This window comes from Scomber japonicus, chromosome 5 (genome assembly GCF_027409825.1).
Source record: "Scomber japonicus isolate fScoJap1 chromosome 5, fScoJap1.pri, whole genome shotgun sequence".
Classification (NCBI taxonomy): Eukaryota; Metazoa; Chordata; class Actinopteri; order Scombriformes; family Scombridae; genus Scomber; species Scomber japonicus.
Window position 1 is genome coordinate 20,275,424 of NC_070582.1, and position 21,925 is coordinate 20,297,348.

Here is a 21,925-nt window from a genome sequence, read left to right on the forward strand (position 1 = left end):
TTAATGTAAAAGAGATTGTATTTTATATCCACCTTGTCTCAGATGCACTGCAGTGTTTATGATAGTCACCAGTTTTGATGAGTGTGAACAGCTGGTGGTGTAAATAAATTGGACTCTACTTTGTTCCACTGTGTGTGTGTGTGTGTGTGTGTGTGTGTGTGTGTGTGTGTGTGTGTGTGTGTGTGTGTGTATGTGTGTTGTGCAGTAAGATAGATAGCTCGCACTGCTATGCAGCTCAGTGTTCAGTCATGCAGAACACAGGAACAGTAATCAAACAGAAAGGCAAAAACAAACCACCATGACTACAACCTGGAACACCTGCTATCACACATTTGACTGGGCTTCAGTTGGTCGCACACCATCAAGGTTTTGCTATGCAAATAACTGTAACAATCTGGGAATATAGTTGCCCATTAGCGAATGACACCCACTGAAGAGGTTTTGGGTTTAGCAAATACCACAGAACTATCCTGCATGAAGAGAGGTTTGACCATTCTAAGCTGTGTTATAGGTAGACACTGTAGACCGAGTTGTGGTCCTCTCTCCTCTTTAGTAAAAAAATCTATTTAAAAAGCATGTGGGAAAAGATATCTAATGTGTTGGAAAAGTTGATGGAGCAGTGAAACTTCTCAAATCTATTTATTTGTCCTCCAGATGAACAATTGAAATATTCTTAGCACACAAATTAATAATAATAATTGGTTAAAAGGTCAAAATGGAAATTAACACATCCCCAAGCAGGTAAAGTTGAGCATAAACCCCGCTGAGTCCTACCTGAAATTAATTTTGATTTGGATTAACACTGATGGAGATAATTATATAATAAACGTGGGGTTGAAGCCTTTTTGAAGGTGTTAACAGCTCTCACTTGGGGTGCTGAGACCACCATAACATAGCTTCAACAACGTTTGCTGTTGCACAGCTTGTCTAAAAAAAAAACATCACTACAGAAAGCCTTGAACTGAAGTAACTCTGACACGGCTGTCACCAAAGCTACTAAACAAGGCTAATATGCATGCTAACACATATTCAACAACATATTCATATTCACTTGCACACATACAGACACAGACACATGCACACACACACTCTCCTTTGCTCTACACCAGTAATAATTGCTGATTAGCCTTATCAGCATCATCAAGCTTTAACGCATCACTATGGGGTAGATTACATAGACAACCATATCCATGATGATGATAATGGAAATGGAGAGTCCTCATCATCAGCCATAAAACACACTCTGATTACAGTCATTATTAGTTATGATGACTCGAGCTGATTAATAATTTAAATAATTAAGTTGATAGGTCTAACTAGGTGGAATTCAATGCCTATCAGTTTAATTAAATATATTTTCTGTAGCTGAAAATAGTTTCTATTTTAACAGTGTTTAAGTGTTTAATCGTTTAATTTGTCAGTTTTAAGTTACAATTTTTTTTTTCAGGCAATCAGGAATTACAAATATGGTTTTAGTTCTAACTCAGATTAACTTTTGTTTGGACAGCATTACTTTTTATGTGTGCTTTTGTGCAAGTTCTTTTGTGTAAGTGTGTATTGTCCCTCGCTGACAGATTGGTAAACTAGCAGAGCCAAATGAGGTGCTTCCTCATTAGCCTCATTAAACTGAACCCTTGTTTTGCTAATTGACATAAAAACACTTGCTTATGAAAGAAAAGCTGGCAATTACCTACTGTCCCCTCCCCCTGAGCTTTCTGTCTTACTCTATGTGTGTGTGTGTGTGTGTGTGTGTGTGTGTGTGTGTGTGTGTGTGTGTGTGTGTGTGTGTGTGTGTGTGTGTGTGTGTGTGTGTTATGAATCAGAGCCAACAGATGGATGCCTCAGGGCAGGCGTTGTATGGATCTTTCATTCATCAAACATGATTCAGTCATTTGTTGATGGCTTATGTTTTCTTTTTTCTTTTGCATACAGTATCTCTTTCACTTTGTTACAATTAGTGGAGGTTCTTATTTAAATTTCATTAATGATTATGTATACAAAAAGGGCATTTACTCAAAACTTCAGGAAATAATCAAAGAATGACTGCAATTTTTAGAAAGATGAATCTTTAAATAAAAAAATAAAAAAAATGTATTTTAGTATTTTGCCTCATCGGGTAGTTGAGAACTGTAAGTGAAATGATACTGGATACCAGACAGTGAAGTGCTGAATGGAAACAGCATGCATTATAATGTTACAGGCAGAAAAAAAGTGGGTCAGTATATAAAAGAAATAAAAGAGGGTTATGTTGATTTACCCTCATGGGAGACTCTTGGTCTACTGAACATAAGGAAGAGAAGCATGCCTGCTGGTTACCATGGAGACTCCGCAGCATTTCTGAGAGCGACAGAGAAGAAAGCTTTTGTCAGAGAATTTCAGATACTGTGCAAACACACCCACTGTTTTGTAAGTCTTACTCACACAAACGCACAGATGCACAATAGATACCATATCAGGCAAATATGAAATCAATATTTGGAGTGATATCCCTGCAGAAATATGGTGACAACTCGCAGGAGAAATAAAGAATTGCTCAACACTTCAAGTAGCCTTTGACTGACAAGCACATGCTAACACACACTCTCTCTCTCACACACACATACACAAATGCTGAATACCTTCCCTGGTCCTTCTGACAGCGGTGTTTGAGTTGTTGTGATGGTGACAAATGCATAGGAAAAGTGCCACGGCGAAGAATGAGATTTTTGTGGGAAATGTTTAATCTCTTTCACACATGGTGCCAGATGACACTGCACGCGCACACACACACACACACACACACACACACACACACACACACAGATACACAAACATAGAGCTCCCAGTCAGAGTGAGGTGTGAATAGACAGTGAACAGGCAATCTCTTCTCCTAATAGGACAAACACGTAGTTCCTGAACGTGGAATGATTTATTACTCATCCATCCTTGCTTGGATAACAAGGTGACTTCATGTAACTGGGTAGGAAAAAAAAGTGACAGCAGCGAGTCACATTGTACTACGTAGAATTTGAGTGGCATGTCCTAAGCCTCTCCAGAACATACAAACAAAGCAACCCTTCAGCAATGTCGACCAAGACATACACAGACAAAGACACACATGCAAACAGAGAGGCCATGCACAAACATCCCGGGTGACATAGGGAGTGGAGGGGACTGGCCAAGGAGTGTCTTTGCTTGACATCTCTACAGGATCCACATAGAGAAAAAAAGACATCAACCAGGAATGAGTCTGAACAACCAGGATGTAAGACAGGAGATCAATGAGTCCCATTTGTCCATCAATGCCTACTAAAAACACTAAGACAAAGACTGGTGGAAAGTAGTGGTACATTTCTTTAATTGTTGTACTTAACAGGAACTTACTTACTGCTTACTTACATATTTAAATTCCACTACATTTCAGAGGGAAATATTTAAACATTATTGTCTTTAAAGTATGATGCACTTTTTCAGAAGAAACACAGTAGGATAACTAGAAATAGCTCCACCTCAGTGTGCTGAAGCATCAAAATTCTGCATAAATTAATGCATTACTAGGACAAAAACGGTTAGACAATACAACATTGTTTATACACTCTTGAAGGAGCCTAAATTAGATAATTATTATTAAGTAGCATTCTTGCTAGTAATACTATCATTTTGAATGCAAAAGAGTATAGTACTGCCACCATTTTCAAAATAGTGGCAATTGAAAAATGCTAAATAAGCATTGAAATAAAATGCTAAATAAAAAATAATAAGGTATCAGGTATCACTTAGTTATCTGTCTAATGATGATAATTGTCCAAACATTTAATCAAACGGTTATATTTAAGAGGTACCCTGCTAAAAATGAATACATTTAAAAAAATAAAAGACGTAAAGCCATACCTCTGGTAACACACAGTCAAGTGACTAACATACCAATGTACTGTATCGTACAGACATTATGGAGAATAAAGAGAGATGGATTTAGTTTGGTGAACAGTTAAAGAGTAGCTGTGCCAGTTTTGGTGAACTTGTCTTGCCAAGTGTCCATCTTTGGGGAGATGAATGTCGTAATCCCAGAAGGTCCTGTTACACAGACAGATAAGCTTATCTTCTGACACCTCCCCTGTGTATCTGTGAATGCGTGTGGCATAGTGTAGGCATAGCTGCTTTATGCTCTTACAGTTGTCACGTTTGCATTGCTCTGTGCATTTATGCGTGGATGAATGTTTGCATATATATATTATTTGTCTGTGTGCGTGTATTCACTTATCCCCTTGGTTATCTATGGCAAAACGACTATCTGAATCTTCATCCTGGTGAATAAGCTTATTAAAGTCAGCTGTCCCAGCAGTCCAGTGCATCAAAGACTACCAATTACCATCCACATTACAAAGACTGCACCGATGTAAATGAATGTGTAGTTCTGCTTCATATCCTTTCAAACAGGGTTGGTCAGACAGTGCCATGTACAGATGAGTCTAACAGGGCTTTGATTAACTTGACTGGGCTTCAATAATGAAAGAGACCGGGCTATAACACAAACCTGAGTTTCTCCAATCATTAAGATAAATACCACATGAATGATGACAATAACTTGTATTCAGTATTGATAGGATTGTGTGATGTTGACGACTTACTGAACAGCAACATGGTTTATAAACTGAGAGGAATGTGCACAGTTAATGGTCTTGCTGACTGACTGTATATTTCAGACTTCCACTAGGTGGCATAGTTTTACAGTTAACACACAATATTCTTGTGAATGTCACATTGCCCTTTTTAAAAAAAAATTCAACAAGTTTCTTGTTGTACAGACATCATATTTATCTAGAAATATGGCAAATCTCTCAACAGTAGCCTACCTCTAAGCACTTCATTTTCATACTTTGGGTCTGTACACATAACCCATAGAATAGAAAGCATACAAAAAGTGTATTACAAATATTTTTCTGAAGGGAAATCAATTATCTTCTAAACCTTGACTAAATCCTTTTGGTGAGCATGTGCAGTGGTTCTGAGATGGAGGTGTCTTTGATAAACTTCAGTGTTTCCGCTATGTACATTCAGCAGCAGCGCATCGCCGCTGTTGGATTCTCAGCGCTGCTGCAAAAATGACTGTGCTTGAAGTAACGTGACGTTAGCTATGTTGATCACTTACTCGATTTCATTAGAAGTTGCTAGCAGTATGTTAACCATATAACTTCACTTTTGGCTTCGGTGTAGGCTAGGCATCATAACACAACCTGCTCCCTCCCTTCATAAGCTACTGAAGTGGGGGGAGGACAAAAGCAGACAACCCAACTCTCCTGGACGTTCCCGCATATTGATAGCGGCTCCTTGACGCCCGCAACTGAGGCACAATCTTCCGGAATCTGGAGTGAGCAAGCAAGAGTGCGCACTAGAGAGTGACTGCGTGCGTGCACAAAAAAACGGTGGGTTTTCTATCGCTTTTGCCATTTGGGTCCAACAGAGCCAGGGCCAGTTTCAGTGGTGGGAGTGCAGCAGTGTTTTTGCCCATGCTTGCTGCGGTGTGCCGACTACCATTCATATTTGTTTATGTTAGCTTAGCTAGCTTAATTTAGCCTCACTCATGCACTTGTCTGTCTTTCTCTCCTCTTTTTTCTATGGCAAAACAGTAGTATCTGCGCAGTACTTCAAGGTCTGCTTTCTCTTTCTCTCTGTCTCTCTTTCTCATGCCTCTTCACTTGCTGCAGAGCTTTCACCAGGTCGCTATGGTAACTTAGGTTTCCTGCCAAGATCACTTCCAATGCACCAGATTTGACATTCCTCTTTAATTCATCGCCTCCTTTTCCTCTCCTGTCCATCAATCTATCTTCCTTTCCTGTTCTCAACTCTGAATGACTCACCTGGTTGTCGAGGAGCAAGAAGCATATCAGTAATCCAGCTAAAACTTCAGCTGACATCAGTTGAGCTCAGATCACCCACACTACTCTTCTCACCAAAACCCTCCACCTATGTCATAAAACAGATTACACCCCCCCCTTAAAAAAACAACACATGAACTCTTTTCGTGGCATAGGAGGTACATTTTCCCTAACCCTAATATCAAACACATCAGCTCCACCTTTATCTGTTGATTTATATGATAACAATAACAAATAATTAGCTTTTATCAAGAGAAAAGCCATACAGAGTTAAACAAACATGCACACACATTTTCTTTCTCTCAACTCATATACTCACACAATACATAAGGTGTGCCTGTTTGTGCTTAATTGCCTATGTTTATAGGTATAATTGTGTCAAATGTTTGGGGATTGGAGCTCCACTGTAAGTATCATTATTGAGCTGTTTTTCTTCACTGGTTTTTCTGGATGAAGGATTCTTGAGGGTCTCCAACTGTGTTGGGACAACATACAATGATTTCTACTTACTGTACTAATTCAGTTCCTTAGAACTGACTGAAAACACAGCAAAATGAAGGAAACAGCCTTTTCCGTGCAAGACCAGTTATTGTGATTCGTAAGATGATTGCTATGATATCGCCAACAGTATAATACATTTTATTTATAACACGCTTTTACAGGTGCTCAAAGCTTTGTATAGCTTTAAAACTAGTGATTAATAATATAGGGAGAGAAACAAAAAGACTGGGGTGCAAAGCTAGTTGAAATGAATACAATAAAGTTGGTCTCATCTGCGGTCTTTATGTCTTTTTCTCCATTGTCTATCTGGTTTGTTGTTCGGACATTCTGACATTTGTATTGGAAATACTACAGGTCTGATCTCTGTCTTTTACAGAGCCCGTAAAGGGACATGGTAAAAAAAATAAATAAAACATGCACAGGTGTGTGTTCGTGCCGGTAAAACACAACATAGCCGATTAATTAACACAACGCACAATGATTAAAAAGTGCAAGCTTGTTCTTCTGAGTCATGCCTGTGTAGTATGCAGTACTACAGATACTTGTGTAAAAAAGACTCTAGTAAAAGCAGACATACTGATTCAACTCTTTACTCCAGTAAAAATAAGAAAGTTCAATCACTTCGAGTGATCGTTCACGCTCACAGGAATAGACTTAGTTTAACTGAATGACTTAGAAGTTGCCAAATGAATTACTTTAACAAATTTAGTTATTTTTTTTAATGCAGATTTGTAAAATATTACTTTTATGGAGGGTCACAGTCACAGACTGTATAAACTTAGCATTTCACAATTGTGGTAACAGCGGTGCAGCAGATGTAATGAAGTCCACGCAGCACGCTGAATGCAAACTAATATTAAGCCTATAGCCTATTCATTATAATGTCCATGGACATAAATTGAGTTCTTTTGCCTTAATAATCATAAAGTAATATACAAAAAATGGTCGGATTGGGAACCCATGCATAATGTCTCTTCTTTCAGACATCATGCATGCATGCAATACTTTCTTTTTGTGCTCATGAGAAAGTATCTTGTTAGCACGAGAAAGTATCTTGTGCTCACCAGAAACATTTAATTATTTTTATTTTCCCCATGTCCCTTTATGGGCTCCGTAGTCTTTTTCTGACACACATAGCAATAAAAAAATACTATTTTGGTGAGTCAAGATGGTTTTATTTGTTTGTTTGGTTGTTGTTGTTTTTTTTTCTTTTTTTCATAAAAAATAATTTATAACCAATTTTAAAACCACTTCATAACCTTCACTAGAATGGCTATTATTCCTTTTTTTCCTGACTGTAGACACTAAAAAAACTGTAATATGGAAGAAATGCAAGACATTCTGCACCAAAAACAAAACACATATTAAATTATAATGACTTTCACTGCCACAGATTTAAAAAGGGACCTGAGCAAGGCTGGTAATTTCTGTTGGAATTTTTACTTGACAAATGTACATATTTCCTTGGGATTAAAACCACCAAAGATCTCCACAACTTCTACAATGCACACCACCAAGTATAATTAGTTCTTTCTGAATATGACTTAAAGTAGAAAAAACAGTAAGGTTTTGGTGGCCGTTGTGTTCTGACCTTGCTGTCCAAAGCTGTCACTTGGCAACAAATGCTGTACAGGACATTCAGAGGGCAAAAACAGAGTGAGGGACACACTTAATAAAAGACACAGCAAGCACTGACCTATACATTCACTGAAAGTTTCCCAGGAGCATCTGTTGTGAGATCAAACCACATTCTGAGGTGAATAAGAAGACAGACCTACTGAACACACACACCCATGCATGCACATGCGCACAACAGGATCCTATTCAAATACATTCACTTGCAAACCTAACAGCAGCCATCATAATTGCAAGTGTTACCTATACCCTTACAGACACCCTGTCCTGAATTCTGATTTGTAACCTTTACCCCATGGGAAACCATTTTGCTAATGAAGTCTGGAAAACCTCCCTACATGCAATCACTTTTCTTGGTTTTCAATTGTAGTAGGGGCATGGTGACTTCACAAGGACAAGCCCCCTCTCTCTTTTTCTCTGTCTGTATTTCCCTCTGTCTCACATTCTATATCTCCCTCTAGTTAACATAACAACATAACTGCATCAGATTTTTGATGTCTTACTACTGTACACTACAGGCCTGATTTACTAAAGGTCTGCGTGTGTAAAAACGTGTGCAAACTTGACATCACCCACAAAAAATGTGCAAACTGATCTACTAACGCAGCGCACTGAGGTTTGTGTCATTCAACTGTGTAAGATAATACGTGCTGTCCATTTAGTACGTTTGCCATAATGAATATGTAATATGGGGCATTTCAACCCCAGTGTGCAAAATACATGGAGGAGAAAATGCAAATATGTTATTTAGCACGTGCATTGTGATTTCTGGTGCTAACTGCGTCTATAAATAATACCTTTTGAAGGGCAGATGACTTTTGTCACTGTGGAGAGGAGGAGACGGAGGCACAATGACAGAATACGCACAGGACGGAGTTTTTCCACCTGTGTTATAATTTTGGAGTGAAATATTTTTGGTTTTACTAACAGCATTGATCTATTCTGTTGCACCATGCACACAATTTAGTACCCACTATTTGGGATCTTGGTAAATCAGGCCCTATGAGACTGGATTAAGCATAACTCTGATTCACACATCACATGCAAACACAGACAAGCATGCTGTATTTATTTTGGATCTTTTTTCTGCCTCCCCATTGAAAAAAAAAAAAGTCCAACGTATAGGCCAGAAGACCGGTAATGAGTTTTTCTGTTTTCTTTGTTTTTGGCCAACAGCTGAATCATGATCAGAGTGAGAGTACTGCTAAGGCACAGAGCAGAGCAAAGGAACTGCTGTACAGATGAGACACATTTTTCTAACTGTATGCAGAGGGCAACACTTCAAAGACAAACCCTCAGAATCCAGCTTCAACACTGTTAATTAGGTAAGGCTGTTTCATATGAAAACATATAACACGTTGATTCAATCAGAAAATGAATATGCTCCAGAAAGAGACTTCTGTAACCATCAAATTCATATTATTACAATTATTTTCTCCCATTTGTAATGCTAATCACTGCTGCTGAATGAAACTGTAATGATCATATCGTTTTATATGATCATCTATCGTTTTCTGCAGTTGCATTTACTTCACTCTTTGTGTGAATGCACATTTGTCTGTCTGCCTCTTCTGCTGTCTGTGTGTCCCCTCCATCTAACAGTTTTGATGCACATTTACTAATGTCTACATTTATTCTGCAGCGTAACAGGCAAACACTCTCTATTCTATTTCTGTGGACAAAATGTCCCAGAGCAGAAGCTGTGAGATTGTTCCACATCTCTGCAGCATGTAAAATTGCAGCTACTCAATCAATGTCCAACTGAGCCTTTTTTCCATCTCTGAGCCCAAACACATACAGGCTAGCAAGTCCTTTTTGCATGTAAACAGCAGGTTATGGCTGTGACTAGCTCATAGCTCCATAGCTCCATAGCTCAGGCTTTCTTTTCTGCTCTCACTGATTATAATGGAGCTACTCAAAGCGACTCTTACCTTTCTTGCATTTCACACAAGACTTTGAAAAAACTTGAACAGCAACAACCCCTCCTCTCTCCTATAGTATGTCCCCATGTCCCTCTGTGTCACGGTCTGTTAGTGTCTGTTAGGGTTTTAATTGATTTTCTGTTCTTGTTGTGCCTCTTCCTGTTTTATTTTGAAGTCCTCATCCTACCCCTGTCTTCCTGTCAAGTTTCCCACCTGTGTGATTGCTTTCCCTGCCCTAATGTGTTTCACCTGTGTCTAATTGCCTTCCCCCTCCTTATGTATTTAAGCAGTGTTTCCCTTCCCTTCTGTGCCAGATCGTCTTGTCCTTTGAGTCAGAGTTCCAGCGTATTATTTCCTTGAGTATCTTCCTGTGAGTGACCAGTTTTGATTCCCCGACCTTTGAGTTTAGCCTGCCGATGGAATAATGATTAGTTTCTATGCCTGGTGGATCTCTCTAACATTTTAGAGTGCCATTACCTTATTAATAGCATTTTAACCTAAACAAAAAAAATTGTAAAAATGTATCAAAGGTAAGTGTAGCTTTAATTGAGTTAACCACTGCTGAGTGAAAAATCAACAATCAAAAAACAACAATGGTTAGATACTGTAGCTTTAGCACTGAAAGCATAAGTGAAGTGTAAGTGTGAAGCCCGGTTGAAGACCCCACCCCATTGAGGCCTGTTGCACAAGCCTCAGTCACACGACAAGACTAGCAGAAAATCACCACTGTAGAATGCCATCATAAAAATTAGTCTCACCCACATGTCTCTAAGTGATGAATCATTAGAACACAACCAGGCAGAGAAATTTTAATCTCATTCGTCCAGGTGGTTCAACATCCATTCGAAATGAAATGATCTGCCACATTTTAGATACAGAGTTGAAGACAAACTCGTCTGGGATAAACATCCTCTCCTCTCACACCATGTGACACATAGATCAATTGTACCGGAGTTAACTATAGACCTTGAGAAGGAATCAGACACATAAAGTAAACCATGAATGAATGAGTATCAACTATGTTGCAGCTATGCACATTTGATGGAACCAACTGGTGAGGCACAAAGATGTGTGAGATGCCATTGCACTGTTCAGATGGGTGATAGAGCGTCAGCCTGTCTATTTGCATACCCCCAGGCACAACCTTGTGTTGTACTGGTGTCACAGCGGGGAGTGCCAGCATCTGTCTTCACCCTCAATGCCCAAAGAGATCATTAGAGGGTGAAGCCTGTGTAAAATAAAGTCAAGGTTGTGCATTTTCACATAGCACTACAAGCACAGGTGGAATCCTGCCGTTAGGCTGCTTCTTGACTCACTATGCACACCAGGTTAAGGTAGGATGGTAATTTATACAACCTGTACAAGAAAAGGTTGATGGTTCAGTCTTGACTGGCTGCAGAGAGAGCCACTGCATTGAATGTGTCAAGTAGCCAGGTCAAGTTTGCACATATGTCTGAAAGAACTTAAAATCTGAGCAAAAAGACCTTTTATGTTTTGACACACAGACATAGAACTAGTATTACAAGGCATGACCTTTCTTGTCTAGCTTTAACATGTTGCCCTTAAAGGAGGTAACATGTTAATTTGCTTTTGTACATCCCTACCCATGCACATGTATACACAAATAACAGCTTAACCACACAACAACATGATCCAATGCAAGGTCCTATGATTGAGAACACTGCATTCAATTTCAGTTTGAGTGTTTACCATGACAATAGACGAGAATTACCCAATAACAGACATTGCAGCAGTACACCATAACCCACATCCCTGTGTTATGAACTGAAGGTGTGTAGTGCTGGTGTAGTTGCACTAGAATTACTTTACAAAATAATCCATAACTTTATTAAACCTCTTGTTCTATTGATCTACATGCACAGTTATTACAGTAGATGTAAGCAAAACGTCTCTCATCTACCTGTAGTCATGTTGTTCACCAGACTTACAAGTAATCAACAGTACCGTCGCAAGCATATTCAACTCACACTGACTGGTTTCATAGTGGTCTAACATAATAGAGAAGAAAGATGAAGACAGAAATATGAACAAGATACAAGAATTAGAGCAAGATAATAAAACATGTCGACCAGTGATGCTTTACTCAAGTGCATTTTTGAGGTCATGCTAATGTTAAATGTTGAATCAGCCCTTGAAGATAGAGGAAAAGAGGGCAGACACATAAGGTAAGCGAAAGTGATAGAGAGACGAAACAACAGTGAAAATGAGAGACAGCAAAGCCAGCGGCAAAGTCAACACTGTCATTACAGTGATGATTAGATAGGCAGAAGGGGTGAATCAGGGAGCAGAGACACTAAACACCTCAAAACAAAGCTTAGAGGCTCTGACATGACCTTCATGAGCTAACCACTATGCTGCTGGGACTCACATGAACCTGCAAAAATAAACCAATAACAAATAATTACAGGGTAACCTCATGATGGTATACAATATCCAGATTCCTCATAAAAATAGGCTCTTAAAAATATGTTTTTATGACAATAGATCAAATTCCAACACATAAATATGCTCCATTACATCTCTTAATAACAAAACAATATGCTTCAATCAAAGTGTACTTACTGTACAGTTTAAATTTGAGATGTAATTCCAAAGAAGCACGATTGCCTGTACAGCTCAAATGTTCTATTTCCAATCGATATCTCAGATAGTTGTTTTCTTCAGCTACAGTTGAAATATGCAGCTGGGGTGAATTTTAGTGACAGCTGAAGTCTAATTTCAGTGCTCATTTAGCCCAATACTGCTGTTAACACACACACACACTCCTACAATGGTTGGCCATAAGTTCACTGACCGCAGGGTATTTCGCAGGTCTCCACCCCATGTTTGTAAAACATGTAACAGCAGTGAAGGACATGTAGGGTGTGTGTGTGTGTGTGTGTGTGTGTGTGTGTGTGTGTGTGTGTGTGTGGTCACCTCAAAGTGCTTGTCTCATCCACGATAGGAAGTAGAGACAAACAGTAATTTCAGTTCAGTTCAATTCAAATGAGTTCAATAGGCATTACCTGCATTATATTATCCTTAAGTTGCCAAAACATAACATTTTGAAAGACAATGTTAGGGAATTAAATGATCAAAAAATTGTGTGAATATATAAGTAATCAAGTTAATATAATAATCTACTGATAACAAAAAAGATCTTAGTAGTAAAAATCTGAGAGATCCATTATTTTATAGATATCAAATTAAAAAATAATGAAGTGTCAATAGTAGGTATAATAATAGATAGCCATTAATCTATAAATAACATAAAAACAAAAGGAGATGGCGGTGGTAGGAAGAATAGGATAAGTATTATAAATGTCTATATTCTGTCTCTACAACTCCCTCATCACAATGACAACACAGACAGTCCTCTCTGGACAGCCAGGTCTGCCTGCATTTGCGCTTCTCTATTGCCAGACTACAGTTACTCAGTCTGTACGTTGTCAGTGTCTTTCTCAGTTTCTTATCAGTTACTCTGGTTAGATAGTCACAGTATACTCTCTGTTTAGAGCCAAATATGTTCTAGTTTATGTAGTGAGCATATAATATCATTCCAATAAGTGATATATTTTTCTTTTTACTATAGTTATAATTTGGTTAGGTTTGGCTGGGGTGTGTGACGTCAGAAGGTGAAAGTTCAGCCAGCTCCAGAACCAGTTGGCTAAAGGGACTGCTTTCTAGGTTCAACTCTTGGCAGGCAAGGGCTTCATAATGGTAACAGGCAGAGTCACTTATTAAAATGGCTTCAGAATCTTCTAGATCTTTTCTTAATACGTAGAAGTAAAGAATATTGGTCTAATTCATGCAGAATTTGGGTTTTTTCTTTGCACCCAAACTCTGCAAGCAGGATTTCAGTTGTATTTTCCTCCCATTTTTCCCAATCATTTTGTAGTAAGGGGGCCCATACCTCATTGCCATACAATGCAATCAATTCTGTAACTGGTTTAAATGTTTTGAGCTGTATCCTAATTGTAATTTGGATTTGGACTGAATGCTTGATGGCATAGAAAACCCATTTTGCCTCGTCTCTGAGTTCTTCCACAGCAGAGCAGAAGTGTCCTGTTGAACTAATTTAAAAACATAAGTATAGTATAGTAGGTTCCCACCTATTTTAAATGTTGGCACATTTCTCTGTAACCTCAATCTTTTTGGAAAGTGATAATTTTGGTCTTCTTCATGTCAATCATATCAGTCAATCATTCTTTGAGGTGACTCCCCTTAGTCATCTCTCAGCCAATGAGAGGCAAAGCTTCACCCCAAGCTTCATGTCTCGAGAGAGAAACACAATATGAAACTGAGGAAGCGATTCTTCATTGTGAGATCTATGCTTGATATATATCTATATCAATGCTTATTTTCGAGCTGAGAAAATAGAATGAAAGATATTAGATCATGCTTGTGGTTGGAGGGTTTGTGATATTGCTCAGTTTTCAATTAGTGGTATTAACGTTCATTTTTCTGTATTATGTAATTACTTTCCTACTGAGGAAATTGATGTGGGTGTATAAACCACACAAAGTCACAAGGATGCAGACAGAAGTATACTACAAGTTAGAGGCGTTAATACACTTCTGAGTAAGCTTAAAAATTGGCAGAAGCTTTGAGAGTCACTTCATTCATACACATTGTCTAATCTCTCAGTGTGCGTGTGTGTGTGTGTGTGTGTGTGTGTGTGTGTGTGTGTGTGTGTGTGTGTGTGTGCGTATACGATTGTGAGTGTGCCTCTGCACATCTGTGTGTCTGTATCACATGCTGGGACATGATAATTTCTTTAATCATGGAAGGATTCTCACAGGAAGAGGCTGTAATGTAGCCAATTACTCTACCTTCCACCATTAATGAAAGCAGATATTAGATTGGGATGTAGCAAATGTTGGAAGCACATCCGTCACAGTAGAAACACATAACTGCAGAGTAAAGAATACACTGCAGTATAAAATCCTTAGACATTTTTGAGAAATATATGCTCTCTTGCAGACTTAAGTGAGAAGATTGATACCACTCTCATGTATGAAGTGTGCCAGCATAGCATCAAGACTGGAAACATCTTACCAGTCCTGCCAGAAAGGGTTGTACATAACCCTTTCTAAAATCACATCATGTCATTTTTTATGTATTAAACAAATAAGCTACAATGTGTTATTAGATAACTTTAGAATTTCTACTGTTGTATATCTTTACCTTAGAACAAAGTCAGGCTATCTGTTTCCCTGTTTCCATCTTTATGCTAAGTTAAGCTAACCGGCTACTTGCTGCAGCTTCATATTTAATTTACAAACATGAGAATATGAATCTTCTTTTCTTGTTCTTTGTTAAAAAAAAAGCAAAGAAAATGTAAAAAAAACTGTTAATGATATAGATTAGATTGAAGCCAGGGGTTGCAAGGTGTTTAGCAGTAAACACTCACATCAGGAATGCCCCAGTGCAACTTTTTAAACTGTTATTATGGACCCTGTTAATTGCACAGACACTGTTAATTGCTAGACATTTTTCTGTGTGTAGTTGCCTCTAAACATTCGGAATAGCATCTTGTTACTCTGCTGTGAGATTTAACAAGCTGTCTTCTGGCTTGCTAGTGACCAGAGATAGAAAGTCATTAGTGTTTCTCTCTCTATATCTCCTCAGTGCTTGAGGGAGAATGTCATTAGCATTTCTCCCTGTGTCTGACAGGGAGTCAAAAGAGCATCTGGCTCTGTTCTGTTGGTATCACATGCTCTATCACTCATCCCTCGAGGCCCTCAATAGTGCTGCGCCAATGGCTAACCTAACTGCCATTCATTAGACCAATCACAACAGTAGAGGTCCTCTGTTTTATTTAGGTGGTGGAGCATGTGGGTCAAAGAGAGCTCTTTTTTAAAAATGTCCAAATCTTTTTATTGAGTTTTTTTGCACACACAACAAAGTCAGTACAGAAACTGTAGGACATGATAAGCTGTCTGCAGTAGGAAAAAAAAGGAAGAATACCACCCAAACTCCCACCGCCCCATGTTGCTCCCAAAAAAAATGAAAAAAATAAATAAAATGAATCATAAAGTGGAATGAGAGGATGGAAGCTCCTTTGTTAGAAGGCTGTAATACTCATGATATTTGCAGGGAAAACAGATGTACAGATTTTTTTGGTTACCTTCATGACTACATTGCCAGCAGCCTGGGAGCCTTTTGCTGAGAACAGAGGGATGGATTCACGCCTGAAATGATGCAGTCACTTGTTACTGTGTGAGAGCAGGAACACAGACTGACAGACATCTGGACCTGTTACGTAAAATTATAAAACCACTCCCAAAATTTGGCCATAAAGTTTGACAAATTTCTGAAAGTGATGCAAATTTCAACTTTCAGCTGTTCAAAAGACTAAAGTATAAATTTTAGACACTGAGAATTCTCTGAACTCTTAAGTTTTGAGATGATAAGAAGCAAACCTTAGGAGTCTGTACCTTCAAGGGAGCCAAACCACAAGCTTTCTGCCTTTCTAAAACAAGAAGGGATGCTTCGTTCTACCTTATGACAGGAGACAAAAACCAACATCTTAACTTAGTATTTAGTAAGTATTTTTTCTGACACTAAAAGATAAAATTAGGAGCCAAATCCTTCCTATGGTTGACCAGCTGTCAACCAATGACAATGGCAATTACCAAAAAACCCAACATGGTATTCAGATTCTTTTCTTGGCACAGTAAACTTTTGTATGATTGATATATTTCTGTTGTTTAAAGCTGCAAAACATCACAAAGAACTATAATATTTATGCAAAGTACAAACAGTTTGATCAGCAAAAGGTTGAACCATCGAATATATAAAATGCTACTTGTAAATGAATGACACTGCTGAGGTTTAGTATATTCTGCAGGATATTATCTAGTATATTCTGCAGCACCCTGCCTCCTTTTAATCAAAGTAGCACTTAATTTGCATTTGAGATAACAGATATCCTCACATGCTGTACAGTTAGTTAATCTCTCTACTCTAGGATACACAAATTCAACACATTTAACACTTATAATGATTATGGTGATTTATACCCTTATATTTACACAATATACAGTCCAAGGGCAAAAAGAAGCATGTGCTATAAACATCAAAGGTGGAGTGGATCCTCCAGTTGCTCTTATCAGGGTGCACCGTACTCAGCAGTACTGGAACACCAGAATAAAGCTCAGGGCAACAGATTCACTGCTAATGCATGTTGGAGTGCAGCACAAACACACTTTCATATAGCAACACACTGATAACCTTACTCACACTCAGTGAGAGTGAGTAAGGGTGGAAGACATAAGTAAGTGAGCAGTGGTGGATGCATGTGTGTTTTTGTGTCTCTGATGTTCTGATTGTCACTGACTGCCTGTCGCTGTGGGCCCAAATTGTCTCAGCATCCCACAAACACTCTTGGCAGCTCCCTTATAGTAATGACAGCCTCATACTCTCACCTTTGACAGCACACCCACTAACAGGCACAGAGTGACTCCTGTTTGTCAGCTGTGTGCTATACTGTTGGTGCACCTGCGGGTTCTGTGCTTGTGTGATCGACCTCTGTGCTCCACCCAGCACTCTGGCTAATTGAAACAGATGGAGGAGTTGAGGAGGGCGAGGAGGAACCCCGAGGGCAGCGGTGATGAAAGGAGAAAAGAGGTACAGAGCATGTCAAGGCCATCAGGAGAGGAGGCAGAGAGAACCCACTCACTTTCCAAGCACATGTAAACAAACACTATTTAGTAACAGACATTTCTTAATGAACTATCCTGAAGGGGTGAGGCATATAACATAGATAAACCTTTCTTTGGAAAGGGGAGCTGATTGTACTGATTGATAAGTACTAAGTATAAGTTGTTGTTTTAATTTGTTATTATTTTTGTAGTAAGTAAGGCTGTTATTAAAGACAGTATAGCCTGTACGCTTCAAGTTCAACTCCACAGAGCAACTTGGGAAATTGATAGAGGGAAAGTAATATAACAGCTGTACTTCTTCTCATCTCTACTTTCTAACACTGTTTCTTTTCTGCATCCTTTAATAGTGACACTTTCTGACAATATTGCTGTTTTTGTGGTGAATATATGTTTTCTGTTTGTGTTATTACTTTGTTTTATTTTATTCTTCTTCTTCTTCTTTTATTGAAGTTACTTGAATACTGCAAACTTGTGGGAATATATGCATGTATCCTGCTCTCTTAACATTATTGTATTGTCACTGTCAGTCCTTTAAAATGTGTGTTACTTATTTGTCTAACCCTAACCCTACTTATTCTTACAGGGACCATGTATTGTTTCAAGCATCTGAATAGGATGTTTCCTTTAATAGTCTGCTAGTTGCATGAGATGTTCATATAATGAAATGTACATGTCAAGCTGAGCTTGTTTGTAGAGCTTAATATAACAACTATCTCTTTACAGGCCCAACACATCAACAGGTTTTGACTCCTTGATTTAAAAGGAAAAAAACAGAGAACTTGGGAGAGGACATTAAAAAAGATATCCCCTCCTAAGTTGGCGAGGGATGCAACAGGATGTGCAGTTGGGTAAATATGAAATAAAAATTAACTAAAATGTTCATACAGTGTACATTTGGTAAAAATACAAAATACAAATATTGGGTTATAACTCAACAAAAGGATTATAATATCAAAGTTAAATCAATATTGTGTCTTCATATAAATGTGATATATCTTTGAGTGCTACATCAGCATGCACTTGGTAAAAGTTTGGAATAAAACACATATAGTATAATGATAATGCATTAATTTAAGAAAAGAGACTATTAAACAATGTCATTAATTCATCCTTTGCTCTGTCCTACCTGAAGAGCTGGACCCCAAACACCAGGAGGGAAGAACACTGCTGAATCCCAACAGCAATTTTACCTCAGAAATATACAAGAAAAAGTACAGAATGATTCTGTCATGAAAAAACGGCAAACTACAACCACACCCACGAAGAAATATACTGTAACTGTGCTTCTGAAAGTCTAGAAATAACTTGATTCCCCTGCAGCCTTCTAGTCAGACGCCTGGGCAAATGAGGCTGCTGCTCTCAGGCTGTCGACCCAACTATTCTGTCTGTTCCTGTGCGCGTGTGTGTATGCGTTTCTGTGTGTGTGTGCGTATGTGTAAGGAGGGTACGGCGGCCCCTCTTTGTTGTCGATGGTAAGAGGATCCTGCTAATGAAACAATACCTGGCCATTCAAACAGAGACGAACAGACTTAACTGAGTCACCCTGAGCCGATCTTAGCCAGACTAGGAGAGACCAAACAGAGCAGTGAGGGGGCGGGGGTGACTGAATACCTCCTCTGTGAGAAAAAGAAGGAGGCAATTTTTCATGAACTGGCCAGTCAGTAGCTGTGTGTGTGTGTGTGTGTGTGTGTGTGTGTGTGTGTGTGTGTGTGTGTGTGTGTGTGTGTGTGTGCGTGTGTGTGTGTGTTTCATCATGTGGCAGGTTCAAAGGTCCTTTTTTTGGGGAGTCAAAAGGGATGATATGGCTGAGGGGGTCTGTTAGAGATGAAAGTGGGAATAGGAAATAGGGCAGATAGAGTGAAACAGATGAGATGATGAGTAAACTCTCCCTCTCTGCAGAGGTAATCCACACCTGCATTAATAATTGAGGAATGCTCTCTCTCTCTCTCTCTCTCTCTCTCTCTCTCTCTCTCTCTCTCTCTCTCTCTCTCCAGCCATTGCTTATCTATACTGTGTGTGTGTGTATTTCACAGGAATTTAGTCATTGTTTATCAGTACCGTGCAGTAAATATCTGCACCCTGTATTTTTTTCTGCATTGAAAGTCAGCAAAATTCAGTTTCTTTTGGCAACTTGCCAGACCTGAATTAAGGGGATAAGGATTTAATTCTGATAATTACCACTACCAAGCTCTGGTGTGACATATTTATCAGTGCAGTTACACCTCACAAAGACACATTACACAACCACACATACACACACACGTTCACATAAGCTTGCCCAACTGTCCTAATATTCCGCTCACTCTCCTACCTGAGAAGGGCAGTGCCTGTCACTCATGTCAATGAGATTTCTGGGTATTTAACAGTCTGTGAGTCAATCCTCTTCAGTGTCAAATTGATCTCATCTCAAATTGAACCAAAAAAGACAATTTACATATTCATGGTGAAATGGAACAATGCTGACTAAATCTGATGAGGGTCACCTTCAAGGGAAGCCACAGCTGATTTCAGCTGATCAGTGTCAAGTGCTATCCACACAGACAGAAGAAGGCAAAAGGAGAACAGTTAATGGGATGTCAGTACACAGCCAGCATAAAAGCTTATCTTTTACTTGCAGCTGTTATATGTCCTCCCTCACAAATGGAATAGTTAGAATATTTTTTTACTAATCTGAGCACTAATATAATGTGCAGGAGTCCTTCAGTTATTACTAATAAGTACAAATTAACTTGTATTTCTATCCTTAGTTTTGCCTTTTGTTTTTAATCCACTTTAAACCAACATACCACTTACCGCACCACTCTCAATAGACCTCTTAGGATATGTTTTTTCTTGTGAGTGTGTTATTATACTATCATGACTTTATCCCATGTGTGACTGTTTCCTTTTGTTAACAATTTTGTTTTGTTTGACAGTTTTATTCTGTTGACAGCAAGGACTGGATGCATGTATCCATCTGTCTCACCAGGGACCATGTCAGACTTCATTGTCAGAAAAATAGATGCTGCATTTTCATCAAGAAGAACATGGCCTCTGTGCCCAATAGAAAGGAAGCAGGGTGTGCGTGTGGGTGTGGGTGTGTGTGCGTGTGCGTGTGTGTGCGTACGTACTAGGTCACAGCAGCCTCTGGTGATGACAGCTATTGATCATTCTTGTTTGAAATTGTTGAACATGAGCATATTTAAACAGAGAGGGTTTTGTACATAAATGAAAGATAATTCATTTCAAGCGTAGGAAGCCACTGAAAGGGCATGTGATGAGGGGGGATGAATTGTTTAGATAACTTTTATGTAAATGTAGCAATCAAATAAGATTTAGCAAGAAAGTGACATAAAGGTGTCACAGAGCACTTTACTAAGCCCAACTACTCCTTTCAAAAAGATATTTGTCTATATTTGTAATAATTTGATTTGACTGTCAGAATTACAGTAGCCAGAATAAAATGATATACTTCCTTTTTGGTTACACTGTCATGTACATTTCCTCTATTTCTACAGAGAGGATGAAGGTGAGTAAAGTCACACTTGAACTTTGACTTCCACACCAGCTGGAGTTGTCTCACTCCAGCCGGTGCTTAGAGTTATTTCATGAAAAAATGAAATGGACAGCACTTTCAAGATCTATGAGACAAATGAGAAGCAGCTTCAGTACTGAGAGACAGACAATGTAGAAAGACAAGGAATACCTTTTATCGAGCGTGACACAGAGAAATGGGATCTGGCTTTGTGGCCGATGGAATGGTAATTGATTCAAGGATCTAGATCTGCTCGGAGGCTAACCCCAGGAACATTGTTGTGTGGGAGCTGATATGCAGTGTGATAGCTTCAATACCCATTTGACAGAGAGCAAGATTCAGCTCTGTGAAGAGTCTTCAAGCTGATGTGGCTAATAGCTTGACATGCTAATTCACAGTCAAAACTGTAATTAGACACTTTGTATTGTGATACTTGTTAATTCATTTACAGCCCTTCCCTGCCTCCTCACCAAATGAATTCCCTGTGATTAAACCAATCTGGCACTGGAAACGGTAACAAGGATGATGAGCGGTACTGTACTGCACTAGAGTTTAAGTCAGCACACAGACACTGAGCCTCATTATGCAGTTGAAAAATTCTAATACTGAAATAGTAGCACTTCATTTAGTGTTAATAAGCAGCAAATTAGCAATTAATAAACAAACATTTAAAAAAATTAAAGAATTATTTTTAATGTATAACTGCTTCATAAACAGTATAGGCATAAAATCATATTGTCTATAGATATGAAATATGAGCAAATTCTATCTGCTGATTAAAACAAGAGATGTGGTTGAAAGCTCAGGAAGGAATATGTTTTGAAAACATTC

General features: G+C 38.7%; 1 protein-coding gene across 6 annotated transcripts in view; it reads right to left on the reverse strand.

The window, feature by feature from the left end:
• The window catches only part of shank3a (SH3 and multiple ankyrin repeat domains 3a), a 206,606-nt gene extending 193,932 nt beyond the window's left edge, over positions 1 to 12,674 (reverse strand). For all 6 annotated transcript variants that reach the window (XR_008321421.1, XR_008321422.1, XR_008321423.1 and 3 more), the window contains exon 1: positions 12,502 to 12,674. The gene's annotated coding sequence lies outside the window, so the exon portion shown is untranslated. The remainder of the gene's footprint in view (positions 1 to 12,501) is intronic.
• Between the last annotated feature and the right edge of the window lie 9,251 nt (positions 12,675 to 21,925).